We start from the raw sequence: 24,824 nt of genomic DNA, 5'->3' as shown, positions 1-24,824 counted from the left end.
GCATAAGGATCAGGAGTGCAATGACAGGGGGTCTGTTTTCTATCATGTGCCACTGTTCCCCAGACCTGATAACCTATCATACACGAGTGAAAAGTAATAATTGTGGGGTTTATACCTTCAGTAGGAAAACCAGTCTCTAGTCGCTATACTAACCAGTCTACATACCACTGACCATTTTTAGGAACTACTTCTATTGGATGTGGTAAGATGCTATTTAGAAGTAATAAAAAGCGAACCTGTCGTATGACTATTTCGCAGAGATGTGATGGATTCTAAGGCTGGGTCATGAGTTCCTCACCCCAGGGACAGCATTTCTTGGTCTAGCATTGGACCTGTACCGTTCTCTGCTTTCCAGGCGACAGCAGTTTCCTCCCTTTGCTGTTGCAGGAGGGAACTGAGATGTCCCTGGGTCCAGCCCACGACACTTCTAAGCTCACGGGGGTCGATCTCTGACTGCTCAGCCAGGTGGGGGGAATATCCTGACTGGCTCTGTTCTGTGCTTCTCATCTCGGCCTCCTAGCCTATGGGGCTGCCTCCAAAGGGACTCGAGGAAGTCAGGGCCACGTTTCCTAGTTGGGGAGCTGGCCCTCAGCTGGAAGCCTGCTCTTCCAGAGGAACTCGCCCTTCTGTGGGAGGTAGCAGGTGCTGGGAGAAGGTACTGCCATCGTCGACCACGCTCAGGAACTGTTCTGTCCCTCCATCTTAGGCGACATTCTCCATCTCTTCAGACAATAATTGGGCCAGAAGGGACGCGGGGAACGATGCAGGTTCTTTCAACGAGTTAGTTGGTTTAATTGAATCGAGCGCCATCTTTGCTCCAGTCACTTTGCTCCTCGGCTGGCAGCTTCCGGAGGTGCGGGCCGTCTTACGCAGTGTCCGATCCCCCTTGAGCAGCACGTGTTGGTGGAGTCGTTGGGCAGTAGATAGAAGATCCAGGGATGAGCAGCAATGCCTGCCTTCATGGAGCTTCGAGTTTTAAAGAGGTTAACACATTTTCATTCCACCGGAGCACAAGGCTCCAGTGGTTGGAATGGGATGGTGGCGGGAACACATTTTACAGAGGAGACTGAGGTCTAGGAAGAGAAATGACCCCTTGGAAAGAGGCACAGTCAGTAAGAGGCAAAGCTAGATGCGAACCTTAGTTCTGCCTGCTCTTGGCACAAGGCTTCTAGATGTTGTCCATTTCTGTTTCTCTCGGGTGTAGACAGTGACCTTGGGAGCCCCACATGGAGCTAATTATAATTGTTTAGCAGTGAAGAAGACTGGTGTAGACTTGGACAAGCTATGTTGGAGACTAGTGGGGAGTCCTGGGTGGGGCAGATGACATTGAGCAGTGACATGAAGGTTGGAAAAGGAACTGGAACCCAGACCCCTAGCATCCAGCTGGGCGAGAACCACATAAACAAATCTATGTGTCAAGCTTTGTCAGTGAGTTAACGAGTTCTGTGCTGAGCCTCTTCGTTTGATGAGAATGCTCACATAACTTGACCATCACCTCCTACGAGAGTTGAGCTGCTGGTGACTGACCGCTTTTCAAAAGTGAAAGGGACTGCTAACTTTCAGTGGATGCTTTGACCCATAGTCATTTCACTGGTGGGAGAAGCAGCCTGTTCACAGTAGCCTCCTCCCAGCTACCCCAGAGGACGTGGGAACTGGTGAGCCACAAGGCTCATGGACTTGTGGGTTGCTTTTTCTTTCTTCCTTGCCAAAGGCAGCCAGAAGGAAAACACAGTTGACCTGTGTTGGGGGATTCCCCCTCCCACCAAGTTGGAGGAGGGGTTGGGGGATTCCCCCTCCCACCAAGTTGAAAGTCCATGTATCACTTCTGACTCCCCCAGAACTTAACTTCTAATAGCCTACTGTTGACCAGAAGCCTTACTGATAAGGTAAACAGTCGATTAGCACATATTTTGTTATGTATATTAGGTATTGTAGTCTTACAATAAAGTAAGCTAGAAAAAAGAAAGGTTAAGGAAATAGTGTAAGGAAAATACACTTACAATACTGTACTGTATGTATTGATACTGTAAGTTTACGTTGTCTGTTTATATGATGAATCGTCTGTTGGTATCTACATCAGTATTGTCTTATGATACAAAACCCTGTAGATGTTATACGTATTACTAACACTAGACATCAAAAATGAAAATATGTGAAAAAATTCATATTTATAGGAAGAAGCAGCAATGTGATTGCTTTATGGTAGCCTAGTGTAGTCGATACAATTGCTTCATGGTAGTGTAGCCTATACACTAATGAATGAATCTTGATAAAAGTTTATGACATACGGTATTACAGTCATATTAATAATACAGTATTGGAAACATCGTTCCATATTTTAAAAAAGCACTTACCTGTGATGATAGGCTGATATGCAGATTCTCCAGTTATGAGAGACACAGGCATGCTCTACAGTAATATAATTCTTTGACAGCAAAGTTACAAAACAGTAAGAAAACTAACACATTTATTTTATATTAAATATCACTCACGTTATGCCTATGTAAGGATGCACTAGTATCTACACATTTTATGCATTCATGACATACCATTTAAACATTTTTTTATATTTCTAGGCTACACGGTTCATTGGTGGGTTTTTTCAAACTGTCGCAAATCTCCCCAAATTCTTCCAATCCATTTATTGAAAAACTTTCACATATAAGTGGACTTGCACAGTTCAGACCTGTGTTGTTCAAGGGCCACAAACATATGTAGGGCCCTGAGGTCCCGCACTGAACCATGTCAGGAAGGCCTCGCCCAGGGCTGGGTGGGGAGTAGTCTACCATTCTCGCTCAAGCTGAATCTTATTTCAGGCCCAATCCACATTCATCATGGATGCAGGCTGCTTCGAATATCTCAGAACCTTCTTGAATCTTTGTTTAAAAAAAAAAAAAAAATCCTTAATTTTCTTTGGGGCTGTATCATTTTTCTCTTTTGAGAAAAAAGTTTCACATTTCTTTCCTATGAGCTTTTTATAAATTGGGAAACACTTGAAAATATAGGCGTGGAGACCAACCAATATCTGTATACCATCCAGGATTTCCTAGGAGGTTTTTTTTTTTTTTTAAAGAAAAGACTCATTTCTGCCACTAACCTTCTGTATACATCCAGTCAGGAATCTTGATCAACTCCTCAGTAATTAGATTCTTTCTGTGCTATACAACTTTACACCATGTTGGTGTGCTGTTTGTTGACTTTTTCTATCGCTTTTCCTCTGCAGTCTCAAAGCTAGAACAAGATTTCTTCAGAATGACTCCTGTCCCAGCCTGTCTCCTGGCCAATCTGTTGACGGCTGCTACTGTTGGTGCCTTGTTTGGCAACAAGCTTGCTTTCTTCTTCTCCTTTAAAACAACCCCTGATTATTTTAAGTGCATACTGCTTGGAACAAAGCGCATTTGATTCTCATTACATTGCAAGTGGGTGTTTATATCCACGGTGGCAAAAGAAAAAGAAAGAGTAGCTCACCCTATCCTGGTGATATCTGAGGTGGCAGCCTGCCGGCGGGGTGCTTCTATGTGTGGCTTCCAGAACAAATGTCACCTGCCCCCCCCCACCCCCCGCCCCATTAGTGTCTCACTGGTGATTGTTTTAAGATGCACTTTTATTATGATATTGGTGCTTTTCATTGTCTTAAAGCATTGTAGTATTTCATTGTTTTATAGCTTGGAGAGAGGTGTTATACAGGACATTAGAATAATTTCTTTCTTTCTTTTTTTTTTTTTTTTTTTTTTGCGGTACGCGGGCCTCTCACTGTTGTGGCCTTTCCCGTTGCGGAGCACAGGCTCCGGACGCGCAGGCTCAGCGGCCGTGGCTCACGGGCCCAGCCGCTCCGCGGCATGTGGGATCTTCCCGGACCGGGGCACGAACCCGTGTCCCCTGCATCGGCAGGCGGACCCTCAACCACTGCGCCACCAGGGAAGCCCTAGAATAATTTCTTAAGGAACAGAAATGTCCTAATGATGGGGAAGCATCTAAATATCTCGAAGTTCTGCTCTTCCATATTGTTGCTAAACTATGGAAACCTCCGCCGTAATCTGTAGTTTGCCAGCTCAGCTGAGTATGAAAATAGCCACTTCACTTGTCTGTAATTATCTTTACATTTTCTGTTATTGTCTCGGTATCTTTAGCAAAGCTATATGGAAAAGGATTTTTCTGACTGGTGAAAAATTCATTAGATAAATTCATTAGATTTATTCATTATGCACATGCTCCGCATGTTAAAAGGACAAAGAAATAAAAATGCCACCTTTCCCTGGAATGTTGTGAGGACAAACAGCCAGAAGGAATGCCTTTTTTCATATTGGTCCATTCAGACTTCCTAGGGGGAGCTCTGTACGTGCCAGCGGCCGATCTGAGGACTGTTCCACTTTTAAAGGCAACTAAATCTTTTTGAAGTTGTAAAACGGTTGGTTTGTTGGCCAGACTTTTTTTTTTTTAATTACTAGTGTTGTCTAATACGCAGCCCAGCGTTGCATTTTGGGCTTGGGAGCTGAATCTGAATCCAGCCTTCTCCATTTTTAAATTGTGTCACTTTGGCTAAGTAAACGTTCCTGGCTGCAATTTCCTAATCTTGAAACTGAGAATAAAAACAATAGCATCTAATTTCGAAGTGGTGTGAGCATTAAATGAGATAATACTCACTTATAATCAAATAGTAAAACAATAAAATGTTGCAAAGTAATCATTTAAATAAATGATAGCTATTGTGGCTGTTATTACTATTGCTAATGTTATCATGTTCCTTATCATCCTACCTCTGAAGAACTGCTGATAGATTGGCTAATATGACTGTACCTGCCATTATAATCTATAGCTATAAAGACGGGTTGTCCCCGTATGTCACTGAAACACATCTGCCGGGCATCTTCTGTGTAGTTCAGAACTATGTTTCCCTGTGTTGTCATTCCTCCATTTAGTCCTTCTTTATATCCTTGGGTAATGTGGACAATGTAAAGACACATTTCCTTTAATCATGACCAGTCCTCTTCCCAACTGTATTAACAAATTCCTCAGTCTCACCAGACAATTTGCCTTGTTTCAGTCATCATCTAGCCACGGAGCAGTAGCATTGTGGTTAAGATGAAGATGGTGATACTTAGAATGAAGGAGAAGTTAAATTCCCTGTTGAATCCTTTGGAAAATTGTCCAACTGTTGATAGAGAAAAATAGATATGTTTTCTGAACCATATATAACAGTAATAGTTTGCACAGAAGTCTGTCAGTTTTGAAATAAAATTGTTGATTAATCATTCCTTCTTCATGTGGCAGAGTGAATCTTTTAAACTAACTTTCAACCATTATCAGCTTGCAGGATTTACTAGATCTAAGTTTTATGATTTGGTAGTAAGTGAATATTAAACATGATAACGTACATTGTTTCTTAATTTTGTGCCTGCCTTGTAAGTAATAAGTAAATGCTGTTATTGTTAATTGGATACTGTCATCAGTCTTTGAAAGGAAGATCTAAATCATCACTGTCTAATAGAATATAAGCAAGCCACAGATACAAGCCACCGTAAGTCATTTAAAAGTTTCTAGGGCTTCCCTGGTGGTGCAGTGGTTAAGAATCCGCCTGCCAATGCAGGGGACAGGGGTTTGAGCCCTGGTCGGGGAAGATCCCACGTGCCGCGGAGCAACTAAGCCCGTGTGCCACAACTACTGAGCCTGAGCTCTGGAGCCCTTGAGCCACAACTTTTGAGCCCGCATGCCACGACTTCTGGAGCCTCGTGCCTAGAGCCTGTGCTCTGCAACAAGAGAAGCCACTGCAATGAGAAGCCCACGCACTGCAACGGAGAGTAGCTCCCGCTCGCCACAACTAGAAAAAGCCCGCGCGCAGCAACGAAGACCCAACACCGCCAAAAATAAATAAATTTATTAAAAAAAAAATTTCTGGTAGGCACAAAAAGGAAAGTGAAGCAAATGAAATTAATCATAATAATTTATTTTATCTAGGCTATCCAAAATACTATCAACATATATTCAGTCAACCTATTCATGATATAGTTGACATTCTTTTTTCATAGTAAGTCTTTGAAATCCGTTGTGTATTTTCCACTTACAGTGCGTGTCAGCTTGCAGTAGCCACGTTCTAAATGCTCAGTGGCCACGTGTGATTGATTAATGACTACAGTATTAGACAGCACTGGTCTAAGTAATATGTCATTTTGTAGGTCCCGTAACCCCAGTAACCACCGGACACCTAGAATGTTCTCAATAGACGCATGCTTGATTAAGCTTCCCTGCATCTCTACCCAGTTATCTGGAATTTGGCCCTTAGCTTTCAGTGTTTCCTTAGAGAAGTACAGTAGCTCAAAAGCTTCATCACAAACTGATTACACATGGAATAATGGATATTTGTGTTCTTGGTTTACTAGTCTGTCTCTCTCTGCTGTCATGCAAATGCATTCATCTACATGGACCTTTTTTTCTTTCTTGTAGGCAAGGATTGCGTATGGGCCACATTTCTGCATCCCCTATGTACTTGGCCCAGAGTTGGTATTCAGTGTATGTGAGTAAATAAAACAGTATAGGTTTCTTATTTTTCCTCTTAAATTGCAAGCTCTTGCGTAGGCACGATATTTTTACTCTGTAGACCCTCGTAGGATCAGATGCAAGCTATGTGAGTTTGTGGATATGCGTGGCGCCCAGGGTGGGTGTGTTTTAAATCTTTGTTGCAGTTGACGGAAGCACTCCCCATCCTTTATGTTAATGCTGTTTTCTTCTTATCCCTAAACACAACAAAGCGTTCAAAATTGAAAGGTAGAAGGTCCAGGGTATCAAATTCAGTCAACAGGAGTTCGTGTTCGCTGGGCAGGCGGTTCTAGGCACCCCACAGAGCACAGGCATGGAGCAGTCTGGAGCTTCTAATGGAAGGGATCTGGAGGGCTTTTCCATTTGCGCTGCCAGGACAGTAGTGTGGCAAATCCAGGTTGGCATAGCCCCTGGGGAGTGATGCCGCGGTGACTGAGCCACTGCGTTGGGCTTCTCTTCCAGGTGTCTTGTTTAGAATAAATTAGGGTGAGTGAGGGATATTCAAGGATTAACTGCCCCAAGAATTATCCTTGGGCCCCGAGGTCTCCCGGCCCAGCTGAACCCCAGCGTTGCAACCCCCTACTCCAGGTCAGCTTCCCCGCTGTCTGCCCCTCTCTCCCTGTCCCCATCTGTCCTGAAGTTTCCGTCTTCATCCTTAGCCGCAGCACTGGGTCCCTCCAGGGCCCAGCTGTTTGGATGGCTTTTTATTTCGTGAGGGTTTTTGAAAGTCTAATGCTATTCATTTCCAGTTACTCATGATTGTTTTCCTTGTTGGCTGGTTCCTGTAGGAGAGCCAAAGAGCTATTCATATTTTCAGGATGGAAGTAGCCCAGAAGGTGGGGCTTGCTGGCCAGGTCTTCTGTGGTGAAGAAAGAACGGAGTGCTTGGAGGTGGAGGCGGTGAGGCGTTGCTGCCAGTTCAAGGAGCACCTAACAGCCAAACAAATGAGTGACCAGTGTGCCCTCCCTAACCTGTGGGTTCCGAGGGGCCCTCATAGGCCCCCTCGTTGTACTCAGCCCAGTTAAACTCTGGAGAGTGTGTAGTTCAGTTCTGTAGGTCCATGGAGTGGATGGACCTACTGTCTTCAGAAATGAGCTGAACAGACAGAAATGCAAGCTGCAGCAGTGCTGCTGAGGTCCTAGGCCCCTCTTTTATGGTGGCATCTGAGGTGACAGCCTGAGCAAGGTCGACTAGGTGAGAAGGCACCGAAGGATTGGTCAGTACTCTTAGATCGCAGGTGACGGAAACTCAACTTGAACTAGCTCGGGAAAGAAGGCGGAGTGCCTTGGCTCATGTGACGCCAAATCCTGTGCTAAAAGGGTGTAAGGGCCTCTGGGATCCCTGGAGTCAGGGGCCTTCCTGGTTCCCTCCCTCAGACCAGCTCTCTGCACTGGGTTAGGATTGAGCCTTGGGCAGCCGCCAGGCTCACATTTTTCCAGTTTCTCTGCCAGAGAGGAAGGTCTTGTCTTCCCTTTTTCTTCCCCCTTCCACTCCCTTCTCTTTTCCCTTCCTCGTATACTTGCCCCTCCTCTTTCCCCCTCCTCTTCCCCGCCCCACCCCCAGAAATCCCAGGGAGGGTGTCTGAATAGCCTTGCTAAGGACACATTCCCATCTCTAGGGAACAGCTACAGTCAGAATATAACCTGGTTGCAGTGGTGATGGGGAGGCAGGGGTAGGAGGACAGTTTTCTAGAAGGAGTGCAGTTATCAGAAGAAGGCGGGCACTGAGGGTCACAGGTCAGACAGCGTGCATGGTAACACGTTATGTTAGAGAAAATGTGGAGACCTGCCTTCAAGTGAGCAGGGACCCCGTCCCTGTTGGACTGGAGATGAGATTATATGATTTATGAATACACGATGTTCGAATGACATCCAAACATGGTAGCTGGGGCAGCAGAAATAATCATTGTGTTTTCCATCTACTCTGCCACTCCTGCCCCTAGGGTATCAGAATTCACAGAATCCATGTTATTAACTTATTTATCCCTTATTCTCAGAAGTATTTGAGGCACTGGATGACTGGGGAGGGATTCATCAGAACCATTGTGATCATCGTAAATGACATTTCCTACATTCTAGAATGTGGAGAGTCCAAGTTATCCCATTTTAAAACCGAGTCAAAGAACCGATGATGTCACGGTAAGCCAACATTTGGGAATCAAATATAACCATCCAGGGAGCTACCCTTTCACTCTAAAGATGTTTCTCACTACCTAACAACTTTGCATATGGACCTCCTTTTGACTTTTTGTATTTCATCTTTTTAAAAACAGCTTCATTGAGGTATGATTTACATTCCACAAAATTCACCATTTTTAGTATACAGTACTGTTCAATTTTTAGTAAATTTATAGAGTTGTGGAATCATCACCACAATTGAGGGTTTTTTTTTCACACACATGCACTGTATTTTATTTTTACAAGAGATAAATTGACACCAAGCATTGTAAATGGATGACCACAACAGAAGCAACAATGATTGCAATTACCGAATACGAAACAAACTCATACGATGTCATAATATTGACATTCAGTCAAGTAATCCTCCACTGTAACAGCTCCTTTACTTTGCAGTGAAAATTGATTCGTATATTTTTTGCCTCTGAGTCCTTGTGGGTTTTTTTTTTATTCAAACAGAAAGTCACAAAAATTATAATCATCCTCATCAGTTCATTCAGTCCCATGTAATTAATTTTTTTTTCAGCTTGATCTTTTGTTAGCACTTTTATGAGTTCATCAGTTTTCCATTAGAGTTCTGAAAATGCTTATTCATTCAGTTCAGCCATATAGTCAGTTACCAGAAACATGTACTTGTCAGAGTCTTTTCCATGAATTCCTTGAAGATGAAACCCTTTTATAGGAACATTTTTGCAAAAGCATCAGAGTACACCCAGAACGCTCTGTAAATGACAAAAGACTTAAAAATGACCACGGTTAAAGATTTGATGAAAGTTCATAATAATGCAATTGACAAGGAAATTTAGTTATTTCTGAGACATACATTTTAGAGTAATAACTAGAATGATGACTTATAACATTATACCAGAATATATAAGATTTTTAGAAATTTCATGTAATGTCTGAAACATATATATTAACATACATCCATACAAATAACCCAAAGAAAGTTTAGTATTAGTTTTTTTTTGTTTGTTTTATACTGCAGGTTCTTATTAGTCATCAATTTTATACACATCAGTGTATACATGTCAATCCCAATCACCCAGTTCAGCACACAACCATCCCCACCCCACCGCAGTTTTCCCCCCTTGGTGTCCGTACGTTTGTTCTCTATGTCTGTGTCTCAACTTCTGCCCTGCAAACCGGTTCATCTGTACCATTTTTCTAGGTTCCACATACATGCGTTAATATATGATATTTGTTTTTCTCTTTCTGACTTGCTTCACTCTGTATGACAGTCTCTAGATCCATCCACGTCTCAACAAATGACTCAATTTCTTTCCTTTTTATGGCTGAGTAATATTCCATTGTATATATGTACCACATCTTCTTTATCCATTCGTCTGTCGATGGGCATTTAGGTTGCTTCCATGACCTGGCTATTGTAAATAGTGCTGCAATGAATATTGGGGTGCATGTGTCTTTTTGAATTATGGTTTTCTCTGGGTATATGCCCAGTAGTGGGATTGCTGGATCATAAGGTAATTCTATTTTTAGTTTTTTAAGGAACCTCCATACTGTTCTCCATAGTGGCTGTATCAATTTACATTCCCACCAACAGTGCAAGAGGGTTCCCTTTTCTCCACACCCTCTCCAGCATTTGTTGTTTGTAGATTTTCTGATGATGCCCATTCTAACTGGTGTGAGGTGATACCTCACTGTAGTTCTGATTTGCATTTCTCTAATACTTACTGATGTGGAGCAGCTTTTCATGTGCTTCTTGGCCATCTGTATGTCTTCTTTGGAGAAATGTCTATTTAGGTCTTCTGCCCATTTTTGGATTGGGTTGTTTGTTTCTTTACTGTTGAGCCGCATGAGCTGTTTATATATTTTGGAGATTAATCCTTTGGCCATTGATTGGTTTGCTAATATTTTCTCCCATTCTGAGGGTTGTCTTTTCATCTTGTTTATGGTTTCCTTTGCTGTGCAAAAGCTTTGAAGTTTCATTAGGTCCCATTTGTTTATTTTTGTTTTTATTTCCATTACTCTAGGAGGTGGATCAAAAAAGATCTTGCTGTGATTTATGTCAAAGCGTGTTCTTCCTATGTTTTCCTCTAAGAGTTTTATAGTGTCTGGTCTTACATTTAGGTCTCGAATCCATTTTGAGTTTATTTTTGTGTATGGTGTTAGGGAGTGTTCTAATTTCATTCATTTACATGTAGCTGTCCAGTTTTCCCAGCACCACTTATTGAAGAGACTGTCTTTTCTCCATTGTATATCTTTGCCACCTTTGTCATACATTAGTTGACCATAGGTGCATGTGTTTATCTCTGGGCTTTCTATCTTGTTCCATTGATCTATGTTTCTGTTTTTGTGCCAGTACCATATTGTCTTGATTACCGTAGCTTTATAATATAGTCTGAAGTCAGGGAGTCTGATTCTTCCAGCTCCATTTTTTTCCCTCAAGACTGCTTTGGCTATTCAGGATCTTTTGTGTCTCCATACAAATTTTAAGGTGATTTGTTCTAGTTCCGTAAAAAATGCCATTGGTAATTTGATAGGGATTGCATTGAATCTATAGATTGCTTTGGGTAGTATAGTCATTTTCACAATATTGATTCTTCCCATCCAAGAACATGGTATATCTCTCCATCTGTTGGTATCATCTTTAATTTCTTTCATCAGTGTTTTATAGTTTTCTGGATACAGGTCTTTTGTCTCCCTAGGTAGGTTTATTCCTAGGTATTTTATTCTTTTTGTTGCAATGGTAAATGGGAGTGTTTCCATAATTTCTCTTTCAGATTTGTCATTATTAGTGTATAGGAACGCAAGAGATTTCTGTGCATTAATTTTGTATCCTGCAACTTTAGCAAATTCATTGATTAGCTCTAGTAGTTTTCTGGTGGCATTTATAGGATTCTCTGTGTATAGTATCATGTCATCTGCAAACAGTGACAGTTTTACTTCTTTTCCAATTTGTATTCCTTTTATTTCTTTTTCTTCTCTGATTGCCGTGGCTAGGACTTCCAAAACTATGTTGAATAATAGTGGTGAGAGTGGACATCCGTGTCTCATTCCTGATCTTAGAGGAAATGCTTTCAGTTTTTCCATTGAGAATTATGTTTGCTGTGAGTTTGTCGTATATGGCCTTTTTTATGTTGAGGTAAGTTCCCTCTATGCCCACTTTCTGGAGAGTTTTTATCATAAATGGGTGTTGAATGCTGTCGAAAGGTTTTTCTGCATCTATTGAGGTGATCATATGGTTTTTCTTCTTCAATTTGTTAATATGGTGTATCACATTGATTGAATTGTGTATGTTGAAGAATCCTTGCATCCCTAGGATAAATCCCACTTGATCATGGTGTATGATCCTTTTAATGTGTTGTTGGATTCTGTTTGCTAGTATTTTGTTGAGGATTTTTGCATCTATATTCATCAGTGATATTGGTCTGTAATTTTCTTTTTTTGTAGTATCTTTGTCTGGTTTTGGTATCAGCGTGATGGTGGCCTCATAGAATGAGTTTGGGAGTGTTCCTTCCTCCACAATTTTTTTGAAGTTTGAGAAGGATGAGTGTTAGCTTTTCTCTAAATGTTTGGTAGAATTCACCTGTGAAGCCATCTGGTCCTGGACTTTTGTTTGTTGGAAGATTTTTAATCACAGTTTCAATTTCATTACTTGTGATTGGTCTGTTCATATTTTCTGTTTCTTCCTGGTTCAGTCTTGGAAGGTTATACCTTTCTAAGAATTTGTCCATTTCTTCCAGGTTGTCCATTTTATTGGCATAGAGTTGCTTGTAGTACTCTCTTGGGATGCTTTGTATTTCTGTGGTGTCTGTTGTAACTTCTCCTTTTTCATTTCTAATTTTATTGATTTGAGTCCTCTCCCTCTTTTTCTTGATGAGTCTGGCTAATGGTTTATCAGTTTTGTTTATCTTCTCAAAGAACCAGCTTTTAGTTTTATTTATCTTTGCTATTGTTTTCTTTGTTTCCATTTCATTTATTTCTGCTCTGATCTTTATGATTTCTTTCCTTCTGCTAACTTTGGGTTTTGTTTGTTCTTCTTTCTCTAGTTTCTTTAGGTGTAAGTTTAGATTGTTTACTTGAGATTTTTCTTGTTTCTTGAGGTAAGCTTCTATAGCTATAAGCTTCCCTCTTAGAACTGCTTTTGCTGCATCCCATAGGTTTTGGATCATTGTGTTTTCATTGTCATTTGTCCCTAGGTATTGTTTGATTTCCCCTTTGATTTCTTCACTGATCTCTTGGTTATTTAGTAACGTATTGTTTAGCCTCCATGTGCTTGTGTTTTTTACGTTTTTTCCCCTGTAATTCATTTCTAATTTCATAGGGTTGTGGTCGGAAAAGATGCTTGATATGATTTCAATTTTCTTAAATTTCCTGAGGCTTGATTTGTGACCCAAGATGTGATCTATCCTAGAGAATGTTCCATGTGCACTTGAGAAGAAAGTGTAATCTGCTGTTTTTGGATGGAATGTCCTATAGATGTCAGTTAAATCTATCTGGTTTATTGTGTCATTTAAAGCTTCTGTTTCCTTATTTATTTTTATTTTGGATGATCTGTCCATTGGTGTACATGAGGTGTTAAAGTCCCCCACTATTACTGTGTTACTGTCGATTTCCTCTTTTAGAGCTGTTAGCAGTTGCCTTATGTATTGAGGTGCTCCTGTGTTCGGTGCATATATATTTATAATTATTATATCTTCTTCTTAGATCGATCCCTTGGTCATTATGTAGTGTCCTTCCTTGTCTCTTGTAACATTCTTTATTTTAAAGTCTATTTTATCTGAGTATAGCTACTCCAGCTTTCTTTTGATTTCCATTTGCATGGAATATCTTTTTCCATCCCCTCACTTTCACTCTGTATGTGTGTCTAGGTCTGAAGTGGGTCTCTTATAGACAGCATATATATGGGTCTTGTTTTTGTATCCATTCAGCAAGCCTCTGTCTTTTGGTTGGAGCATTTAATCCATTTACATTTAAGGTAATTATTGATATGTATGTTATTATTACCATTTTCTTAATTGTTTTGGGTTTGTTTTTGTAGGTCCTTTTCTTCTCTTGTGTTTCCCACTTACAGAAGTTCCTTTAGCATTTGTTGTAGAGCTGGTTTGGTGCTACTGGATTCTCTTAGCTTTTGCTTTTTTGTAAAGCTTTTGATTTCTCCACTGAATCTGAATGAGATCCTTGCTGGGTAGAGTAATCTTGGCTGTAGGTTCTTCCCTTTCATCACTTTAAGTATATCATGCCGCTCCCTTCTGGCTTGTAGAGTTTCTGCTGAGAAATCAGCTGTTAACCTTATGGGAGTTCCCTTGTATATTATTTGTCATTTTTCCCTTGCTGCTTTCAGTAATTTTTCTTTCTCTGTAATTTTTGCCAATTTGATTACTATGTGTCTTGGCGTGTTTCTCCTTGGGTTTATCCTTTTATCCTGTATGGGACTCCTGCGCTTCCTGGACTTAGGTGGCTATTTCCTTTCCCATGTTAGGGAAGTTTTCGACTATAATCTCTTCAAACATTTTCTCTGGTCCTTTCTCTCTTCTCCTTCTGGGACCCCTATAATGAGAATGTTGTTGCATTTAATGTTGTCCCAGTGGTCTCTTAGGATGTCCTCATTTCTTTTCATTCTTTTTTCTTTAGTTTGTTCTGCAGCAGTGAATTCCACCATTCTGTCTTCCAGGTCACTTATCCGTTCTTCTTCCTCAGTTATTCTGCTGTTGATTCCTTCTAGGGTAGTTTTCATTTCAGTTATTGTATTGTTCATCTCTGTTTGTTTGTTCTTTCATTCTTCTAGGTCTTTGTTAAACATTCTTTCATCTTCTTGATCTTTGCCTCCATTCTTTTTCTGAGGTCCTGGATCATCTTCACTATCATTATTCTGAATTCTTTTTCTGGAAGGTTGCCTATCTCCACTTCATTTAGTTGTTTTTCTGGGGTTTTATCTTGTTCCTTCATCTGGTATATAGCCCTCTGCCTTTTCATCTTGTCTATCTGTCTGTGAATGTGGTTTTTGTTCCACAGGCTGTAGGTTTGTACTTGTTTTGTTGTCTGCCCTCTGGTGGATGAGGCTATGTAAGAGGCTTGATGGGAGGGACTGGTGTTGGGTAGAGCTGACTCGCTCTGGTGCGCAGAGCTCAGTAAAACTTTAATCCACTTGACTGTTGATGGGTGGGGCTGGGTTCCGTCCCTGTTGGTTGTTTAGCCTGAGGCAACCCAACACTGGAGCCTACCTGGGCTCTTTGGTGGGGCTAATGACAGACTCTGTGAGGGCTGACGCCAAGGAGTACTTCCCAGAACTTCTGCTGCCAGTGTCCTTGTCCCCACGGTGAAACAGAGCCCACCCCCGCCTCTGCAGGAGACCCTCCAACACTAGCAGGTAGGTCTGGTTCAGTCTCCCCTGGGGTCACTGCTGCTTCCCCTGGGTCCCCATGCGCACACTACTTTGTGTGTGCCCTCCAAGAGTGGAGTCTGTTTCCCCCAGTCCTGTCGAAATTCTGCAATCAATTCCCACAAGACTTCAAAGTCTGATTCTCTAGGAATTCCTCCTTCCGTTGCCGGACCCCCAGGTTGGGAAGCCTGACGTGGGGCTCAGAACCTTGACTCCAGTGGGTGAACTTCTGTGGTATTAGTGTATGCCAGTCTGTGAGTCACCCACCCACCAGTTATGGGATTTGATTTTACTGTGATTGCGCCCCTCCTACCATCTCATTGTGGCTTCTCCTTTGTCTTTGGATGTGGAGTATCTTTTTTGGTGAGTTCCAGTGTCTTCCTGTTGATGATTGTCCAGCAGCTAGTTGTGATTCTGGTGTTCTCGCAAAAGGGAGTGAGAGCTCATCTTTCTACTCCGCCATCTTGGTTCCTCCTCTCCCACCATTGAGTTTTTTTTTTTTTTTTTAACATCTTTATTGGAGTATAATTGCTTTACAATGGTGTGATAGTTTCTGCTTTATAACAAAGTGAATCAGTTATACATATACATATGTTCCCATATCTCTTCCCTCTTGCGTCTCCCTCCCTCCCACCCTCCCTCCCACCACTGAGTTTTTTTTTTTTTTTTGCGGTATGCGGGCCTCTCACTGTTGTGGCCTCTCCCGTTGCGGAGCACAGGCTCCGGACGCACAGGCTCAGCGGCCATAGCTCACAGGCCTAGCCGCTCTACGGCATGTGGGATCTTCCCGGATCGGGGCACGAACCCGTGTCCCCTGCATCGGCAGGCGGACTCTCAACCACTGCGCCACCAGGGAAGCCCTAGGCAGAATTTTTTAATGGAGTCAATGTGAGTTTTAAAACACATCTCTCACCCCCAAAAAGAGCACTCATGCTCATTTGCAGTCCCTCCTTGTTACCGTTCCCAGCCCTAGACAACTGCTAATCTACTTCCTGTCTATAAATTTGCCAGTTCCGGATGTGTCATACAGATGGAATCTTACAGTATGTGGCCTCTGTGTCTGACCTTCACTTAGCACAATGGTTTTGCGCCGCATGTATCAACACTTTGTTCCTTTTTGCTGCTGGATAGTCCTGCATTCCACTGTGTGGAAATGCCACGTTTTGTGTACCTGATTGATGGATAGTTCAGTTGTTTCCACTTTTTCACAATTATGAACACTGCTGCTACACGTTCACGTACAAATCTCTGTGTGGACGCGTGTTTTCATTTCCCTTGGCAAGATGCATAGGAGTGTAATTGCCAGGTTGAATGGTAAATTTATACTTAACTTAAGAAGCTGCCAAACTGCTTGCCACAGTAACTGTTTGCTTTTTCCACATTTTGTATTTTAACTAGTAACGTTTGTGGGGTGGCCCTGTCTTTTTTTTTTTTTTAATATAAACGTATTTATTCATTTTTGGCTGTGTTTGGTCTGCGTTGCTGCGCGCGGCCTTCTCTAGTTGCAGCGAGCGGGGGCTACTCTTCGTTGCGGTGCACGGGCTTCTCGTTGCAGAGCACAGGCTCTAGGCGCGTGGGCTTCAGTAGTTGTGGCTCGCGGCTCAGTCGTTGTGGGTCGTGGGCTCAGAAGCTGTGACCCACAGGCTCTAGAGTGCAGGCTCAGTAGTTGTGGCATATGGGCTTAGGCTCCACGGCATGTGGGATCTTCCGGAACCAGGGCTCAAACCCGTGTCCCCTGCATTGGCAGGCGGATTCTTAACCACTGTGCCACCAGGGAAGTCCCATGCCTTGTCTTTTTAAACTTGATTGGTTCTTTTGGATCTTAAGATGGGGAAAAGCCATGGAATGGACTTGCGATGAAGAAGGTAAGGTGCTTAGCACATATGCTTGCCGTTTCGGGCTGATTACTAGGTGTGTGCAGGGCGGCCTATTTGCTTGAGAGATGGACACGTGGTGTGTTTCGACAGAGCTGTTGACACCAGCATTAAAGATTTGGAAACGTACACTAGGAACGGCATTTTAGAGATCATCTTAAAAAATAACCTCAGGGACTTCCCTGGTGGCACAGTGGTTAAGAATCCGCCTGCCAATGCAGGGGAGACGGGTTCGAGCTCTGGTTTGGAAAGATCCCACATACCGTGGAGCAACTAAGCCCGTGGGCCACAACTACTGAAACTGCGCTCTAGAACCCGTGCTCTGTAACAAGAGAAGCCACTGCACCGAGGAGTAGTCCCCGCTCGCCGCAACTAGAGAAAGCCCGCGCGCAGCAACGAAGAACCAATGCAGCCAAAAAACAAATAAATAAATGAATTAAAAAAAAAAACTCAATGTGAGGGATAATCACATGGAATTTCTTAGTCCTAGAGTGATTTTTATATTCCAGAGGTAGCTTGTTTTGATTAAGCCCATGCTTTTTAAATTGGATGGATTTAGGACACAGGGTAACCTGGGGGCTTTCCTTTGGTAGGCTTATCAGAGCATGTTAGCAGCCGATTTGCCAGCCCAGATAGTAGTGTTACCAGAGCCCCGGCCAATTTCGTACCAGTGCTGGTGGCTCTGACTGATTCATGGACCAAGATCGGTCCTGGTTGATGGCAGGTTTTATTTTTAAAGAAGAATGATGTATTTGTTTCTCAAAAGAAATGTCATCCCCGAATAAAGGCAAGTTGTGGATATAGGGAGGGAGATTAATGTTCTTAAGAGTTTTACTTCATGATTATTATGATACAAAATCTGAATGGCATTTACAGTTTTCAAAGAACATGATCATATTTTGGAGGGAGGAAGTAAGATATTGGAGTATTTTAGAAAAGATTCATTGCCAAAATGAAACAATTGCTTATCTTTTTTCCCCCCTTACCTTTCCCCCTTCCTTATCATCTGGGCAATCTTTTAACACACCTGCACCTTAGTGAATTCATAAAAGAGATGACATATGTGGAAGCATCTAGCCCATAATTAATGCTTAGTAAAGTTTGCACGTGTGTTGACTCATTCATTCATTTATTTATATGTATCTTTGCTGAATAAATGAGACACCTAAGCTGTGATCGTAAAGCAGCTTTGTTTGTGTCCCACTGACACTTTAAACTTTTTCAGTGAAGTGAGTCTATCTCTTGCTTCTCGATGAAATCTGTAACTTTTCTGATTAGATTTTTAAAAAGTTCTACAGTCAGTTTCAATTGCTAAATACTCTTAGTTTAGAACTTGGAATGCCTGATTTCAAATAAAAATTAAAATTTCAAATGTGATTTAAAAGAAAATATCTTTCCTTTTCTCTCTTTCCCTGCTTTCTCCTCCTCTTCTCCTGTCTTCATCTAATGGTCACGTTTTGTTCCCACCACGCCCCCCCAGGGTTGCAATGGTAAACCGGGGGTTGGAGTGGGGAGATGCGAAGTAATAGGGATAAGAAAGTTCTTACTTGGGCTTCCCTGGTGGCGCAGTGGTTGAGAGTCCGCCTGCCGATGCAGGGGACGCGGGTTCGTGCCCTGGTCCGGGAGGATCCCACATGCCGCGGAGAGGCTGGGCCCGTGAGACATGGCCGCTGAGCCTGCGCGTCCAGAGCATGTGCTGCGCAACGGGAGAGGCCACAACAGTGAGAGGCCCGCGTACCGCAAAAAAAAAAAAAAAAAAAAAAAGTTCTTACTTGATGGTACATAGCAAGATAGTGCTGTGCTCTCTGAACCTGATAGATGTTTTGAGCTGACTCTCGCTCTTGGGGTCTTTTGGGGGGAATTATGGTTTGGATTGTGTCCTCCTAAAATTCGTATGTTGAAGCCCTAACCCCTAGTACTGTGGAATGTGACTGTATTTGGAGATAGGGTCTTTAAAGATGTGATTAAGGCAAATAGGGTTCTATGAGTGTGACTGGTGTCCTCATAAGAAGACATTGGGACACAGACACACAAAGAGGGAAGACCATGTGAAAACAATGGGAGAAGAAAACCACCCACAGCGAGGGAGCGAGGCTTCAGAGTGAAATCAAAATCAGCCTTGCTGTCACCCTGATCTTGGACTTCTGGCCTCCAGAACTGTGAGGATATAGACTTCTCTTGTGTAAGCCACCAGATTGTGATACTTTGTTATGGCAGCCCTAGCAAACCAGTAGAGGAGGGCTTTGGAGATCCCTCTCCCCTTCCTTGTTCCGCTCCTGGACCATCACCGGGGACCCCTCTGATTCCCTCGATGCAGGTGATGTACTCACCTCTGCTTTGCTGCTTCTCTATCTGGGAATCAGTTTCTCCTGCTCTCTTCACCCTCTAATCCACTGTGTTAGACAGGATCCACGACAGCTTACTACCGTCTCTCATGAATTGCCTACATCTGGTCTACAGGAGGCGTACATCTGTGCTCAGATAAACTCCAGCGTTCAGGCTGACCACAGCCCAGCAGCCGCCGCTCCTTTTTTTCCCCATTCTCACAGCTTAGGCCAGTTTCTCTCCCACCTTTTAGGTTTTCTAGGCAAGGATCAGACCCCTGTCCAGTCTCTCCAAGGGGTCCTGTAGGCCTTTCTCATGAGGTTGAGTAGGCGTGACGGGAATCATTGCATAGTTCTCTCTGAAGAAAGATCCGCCCCCATTCTCCACGTGCTCTGATCCTTTTAAACCCCGGACATGAGTGAAGGTTTGAGAGTCCTGGTAACCAGTTTTCAGCTAAATCCTTTGAAACTATGTGTGCTGGACTGGCCGCTTACTTTGGAATGAAATGTCTGTTCTATCTTCGTGCTTGCAATTTGACACTCAGTGCTTGGTCACTCATCCTTTCTCTCAGCCTCAGTGAACTTCTGCTGAGTATGGACCACGAAGAGAGTCCTGCTGAGGTTAGTGGTGAAGACTTGGGCATGGCCAGGATGGACTTTTTCCTTGTTGAGAAGCTCCCTGACTGGAAGTGGTAGAATTTCATGCAATAATAATAGACCAGGCACGTAGATTTGGGGGAGTCCTTGGCCTGCTTTGTATCAGGCTGATAAAATCTCTGTCCTAAGCGCTTGCCCCCAGGATGCTAGTGGATGGTCCTTGCTCTCTGTTGACTCTTACATTCCATTACTGGAATGGTCAGCTCCCTTGGCCGAGCTCAGCATGTGGTTAGGGAGATGCTGCAGGAGGAGCACAGCCAGGAGAGAGGAGAGGCAGGCAGGAGGGGAAAGGAGGGCCCGCCTGGTAAGATTCATAGGCCAAATGAGGTGGTGGTTTTGGTTGGTTGGTTGGCTTTTAACTTCTTAATGTTTTCACATGTAGATGTGAAAACTGATCACGGAGTTTACTCAAACCCCAGTACAGCTAACCCAGTCCATTTGGGACCAAAGAGAGCCTTGCTGAGGTCAAAGGCAAAGTCTAAAGGCTACCCAGGCACCTGACCTGTATCTTTGTCCTACACATTCCTTCAGGAAACACTTACCGATTTTATGCCAATGGCTAGCACCCGAGTAATGAGCAAAATGAAAACTCTACCCTGAAAATCCTCCATTCCAACGTAAACAGCCTGAGATGTACATTTTCAGATTTGTCAAAAATTGGTATTGGGGCCCTTGAACCCCTCGCTCACATCCAAGGTCTAAAAGGGTCAGGGTGTGTGGAGATTGGGGGAGGATCTTTGGAGAGAACTTTGCAATGATTCCCACCATACCTACACAGCCTTCTGAGAGAAGCTTCTAGGACTGTGGGCAGAGCTTGGACAGGTGTCTGACCCTTGCCTGGGAAACCTGAGATGGGTGTACCCGATCTTGTGGGAAAGGCCTGACAAGGTGCCCTTTTCTCATCAGCTTGCCCAAATCCTGAGTTTCCTTTATAGCCACTTAGACCCTACCCCTATGGTGAACACGTCTCTGATGCTATGAAAGGTCTCTCCAGATAAAGATGTCCCTGACGAGAGAGCCTGTCATGCCATCCAAACTGCTCCTTGGGGAGTTACCTTTTATAGTGTTTGTCTTGCCAGATTGAAAGCATTGAGCGTTCAAAGCTTTTGGTTCAAATTCCATGTTTGTGGGAGAGAGATGATTGAGAAAACAGGTACTTGAGGGAGAATAGGTGGTAGATGCTGGCAAGGAGAGAAGTATTTTAATTTTAGTTTCTTGCATTGGTTCAGTATCCTCTTCAGTGCTTTGGATTTTAAGTCGGATGTTCTTTTCACCTCTAATGCTGTGGTGGTTCACAGGGAATTGTTTTAAACCACTGCCCTTGAATCCTGCGGTATGGCATCTTGGATGCTAATACATTCCTGTGATTCAGGAAAATGTACATGTGGGTACCACTGCCATCTGCCTTTGCGAGTTCATATCGTTTTTTAGTGGCCATGGGTAACCTGCTAGTTTCTCTCCTAGATTTTAGTGTAGAGGGCTGCCCTCTCACCCCACACAACATTTTGAAAGGTTCAGTCAATGCTCGAAAACGTGGGTCTGTTATATCTACTCATACAATGTCTCTAGATTATCTTTAGTGAAGGTGTCAATCATAGGTATGGTACCACTGAGTCTAGAACAGTGGTTCCCAATCTAATGGAGCATCCAAATCACTCGGCAAGTTTAAAAAAAAGAAAAATTACAGATTTCTGAGCCTCACCTCTGATTACAGAATCCAAATTCCTGGCTGGGGCTCCAGGAAGACCCTTATGTGCTGACATAATTGCCAGTGTTGTCTTATGAAATAATCTTTGCGTCATATGTCGGGGTGGAAGCGGGGGCGGGTGGGAGAAGGAGTGGTTGGAAGATAGAAGACAGGAGCGTTTTTTTCTAACCGTTTCAGCTGGGGGTGGCTTATGGTAGAGAAATGGTTAAATAGAATCTAGGGCTTCCCTGGTGGCACAGTGGTTGGGAGTCCGCCTGCCAATGCAGAGGACACGGGTTCGTGCCCCGGTCCGGGAAGATCCCACATGCCGCGGAGCGGCTGGGCCCGTGAGCCATGGCCGCTGGGCCTGCGCGTCCGGAGCCTGTGCTCCGCAACGGGAGAGGCCGCAGCAGTGAGAGGCCCGCATACCGCAAAAAAAAAGAAAAAAAAAAGAGAATCTAGGAGCAACCACATGTTAGCACTAAGGGCACTGCTTGTTAGCCTTTGTTCCTTCGAAGTTCATTTTCAGTCAGTCCAGACGTTTCTAACCTGGAATTTTTTTAACCCTAAGGATCGGAGAGGTAATGGAGATTATTAAACTTTAAAAAAAAACGACAGCTTTGTTCAGTTGCGTCCGTCTCAATTTGCCCATTTGAATTATACAGTTGAATGGCTTTTGGTACGTTCACAGGTTGTACAGCTATCATGGCAGTAAATGTAGAACATTTTTATCACCCCAAAAGGAAACTCTGTATCTATTATAAGTCATGCTCCGGACGCACAGGCTCAGCGGCCATGGCTCACGGGCCTAGCCGCTCCACGGCATGTGGGATCTTCCCGGACCGGGGCACGAACCCGTGTCCCCTGCATCGGCAGGCGGACTCACAGCCACCAGGGAAGCCCTATTATAAGTCATTTTTAATACTCAAAGAAGTCTAACTTATTAGTTCATACTGTAGCCCTATAGGCTAATATCAAGCTTTTTTGATTCAGGCTAGAATTATATCAGATAAGGTAGCTCATGTTAAGCTTTGATTGAGAGTTACATTATTTTTAAAGGGAAAATGGATTAACAAACCCCGTTCGTTGTATCTAGTATTTCAGATGAGAGGGCAGCACATTTGTGCATCTCTGCCCTACTCCATCCTCCGCGATGGAGTGACATCACATGATGACGGGTGACGAAGCTGTGTTTCAGTGACTTATTCTGGGTTTGCGCAGGCAGCAAAGTGACTAACATTTCTGCTCAGTGAGTAGACATGCTTGAAAGGGGAGAATGTGATTCAAACACCCTTTCCCATATACGTGAAACATTTCATCCTCTTTTTGAACCATTCAAATGAGACTCCCGTGCAATTAACGTGACTTCACCGCAGCTCTTTTGATCTAAGCATCTTGATTAAGTGACTTTTCCAAGGACTGCTATTAGTGTAGCCTGGCTAAATTGATAGATGTCACTTTATCCAGTCTGGCTTTTGGAAGTTTGAATTTGGGAATTAGAGCTGTAAGATTCCAGCTGACCCAAGGAAGGCAAGTCACTCATTGACTCCTGGGTCCTCTTGGGGAAGAGGAAGAGGTATTGAGGCAGAGGGAGCCCAGCATCATTTCAGGGGCAGGTGACTTCTCCCTAGTCCTGGCTTCCAGCGGTTAGGTTCTTTTACCAATACTGGGAAAGCTGTGATCTGTTACTAACTTGAATTACCCCCAGCTACAGTTCTTGTTTCTGAAGTTACTATTCTGTGGGTTTCCAGAACTTCTTTGCCGTTGACCCCTATCTCTGTCATCCTGGAATTATACTCTTGGACCACCCAGTTCTCACACACCCAGAGCCTTGATTCCAGGAAAACATTCGCTTCACAGTTAATTACCTCCCCCTGGGAATTTTTGGAATTACTTGCTTTATTTACTTAATCCTCTTAATTGTTCGTTTGCATACTTCTCACTGCCATGCTGGGGTGGGTTGGGGGGCAGCGGACACGAAGACAAACACCCCAAAAAACTGGCACCACGCCCACGAACACCCCCCCACCCCCACCCCAACGTGACCTCAAACAAAAATCCGACCCAACCTCGTCGCCTAAGACATTGCGTTCTTGCCTGAAGGAATGCTTTGGGTGGTTCCACCTTGGTGGGCTACACAGTTTGTGGATTATCTAAGCCTGGGTTTCTCTTTGCTTCTTTTCCTGCTGCATGGATTTGGCCTCTTTTCTTGGTTATTAGCACTTCTCCCAGAGGGTGGAAGGAATTGAACTGAAAGGGCGATTTCCGTTTTCTAGCTACATTTGATGGAGAACCATGAGCCAGTGACAGGTTGGGAACATCTGATTGTCATTATTTCTACTTGGATTCATCAAAGGTGGTTTGCCTTGACATGAAGAAGGGCTGTTTTATAAACCAGCGCAACTTTGAAAAGGATAGTTCCTGTTTCATGTACCTTATTTCTAGGTTCTCAAACTTGTATGCCAAGTAAATATTCAACCAAGGAGGTTCCTGGGCCCTGGTCCTGAGATTCAATTTCCATTGACTTTTGCATTTAGCAAACTGTCCCCAGGTCCTTCTGATTCAGGTTAAGGATGGGGCCAACTTCCAGAAACACTGTCTGGGAGTTGGTACTTTGCTGTCCAGGTCCCAGCCCAGCCTTCTCTGTGGTCAAATACGTGGCAGTTAACAAGGTGTAATTACAGTGTGTGTGGTTTCCAAGGCAACACACATTCTGTCACCCCTGCTGAGGCTGGGAAGATTGAAAGGGACCAGGGAGGCAGCCTAATGGTGTGGCCTCCAGATTAATGTCATTGAGGTGCTTTATGATGACCGGGTTTTGGTACCATTCGCCCAAGGGTCCTGCTTAAGGGCAGCCGCAGTAATGAAAGTAAACAGATTAGAAGCCAGGCAGCTGCTAGACCACTTCTGGAGGTGGCGATGAAGACCTGAGGAGGGATGAGTCCAGCCTTTCAGTCGCTCGCATTTCCCCTGCTCTATTTCCTCAAATCGGTTTAGTCCAGAATGATAAGGATGGTGGCGAAACATGATGACCTTGAAAGGCTTTTGAAAAATGATGGTCAACTGTGGTCAACCTTCCTTAGTCCTCAAATGGACAGGACTGTTGATGTCCCCTGTTCTCATTTTGTCAACTGAGGCTTGAAGTTACATTTCCGGAGCACTTACTAGGTGATGGGAACTTGCACAAAGATTTTTCGGGCCTTTTTGACCTGAACGGGAGGGTTC

At 43.5% G+C, this 24,824-nt stretch overlaps 1 protein-coding gene and 1 long non-coding RNA gene across 9 annotated transcripts in view; one reads left to right on the top strand and one right to left on the bottom strand.

Moving 5' to 3' along the window:
* Positions 1-24,824, top strand: part of RAI14 (retinoic acid induced 14) — a 147,085-nt gene that overhangs the window by 6,447 nt on the left and 115,814 nt on the right. The gene's annotated exons all lie outside the window — the stretch shown is intronic.
* Positions 3,707-24,824, bottom strand: part of LOC125964003 (uncharacterized) — a 223,063-nt gene continuing 201,945 nt past the window's right edge. The window contains exon 2 of the long non-coding RNA XR_007476457.1: positions 3,707-3,906. This is a non-coding gene — a long non-coding RNA (uncharacterized LOC125964003). The remainder of the gene's footprint in view (positions 3,907-24,824) is intronic.

The sequence above is a fragment of the Orcinus orca genome, chromosome 3, assembly GCF_937001465.1.
Source record: "Orcinus orca chromosome 3, mOrcOrc1.1, whole genome shotgun sequence".
Taxonomy (NCBI): Eukaryota; Metazoa; Chordata; class Mammalia; order Artiodactyla; family Delphinidae; genus Orcinus; species Orcinus orca.
The sequence above is the reverse complement of the archived record's forward strand: the minus strand, read 5'-3'. Positions and strand labels throughout refer to the sequence as shown.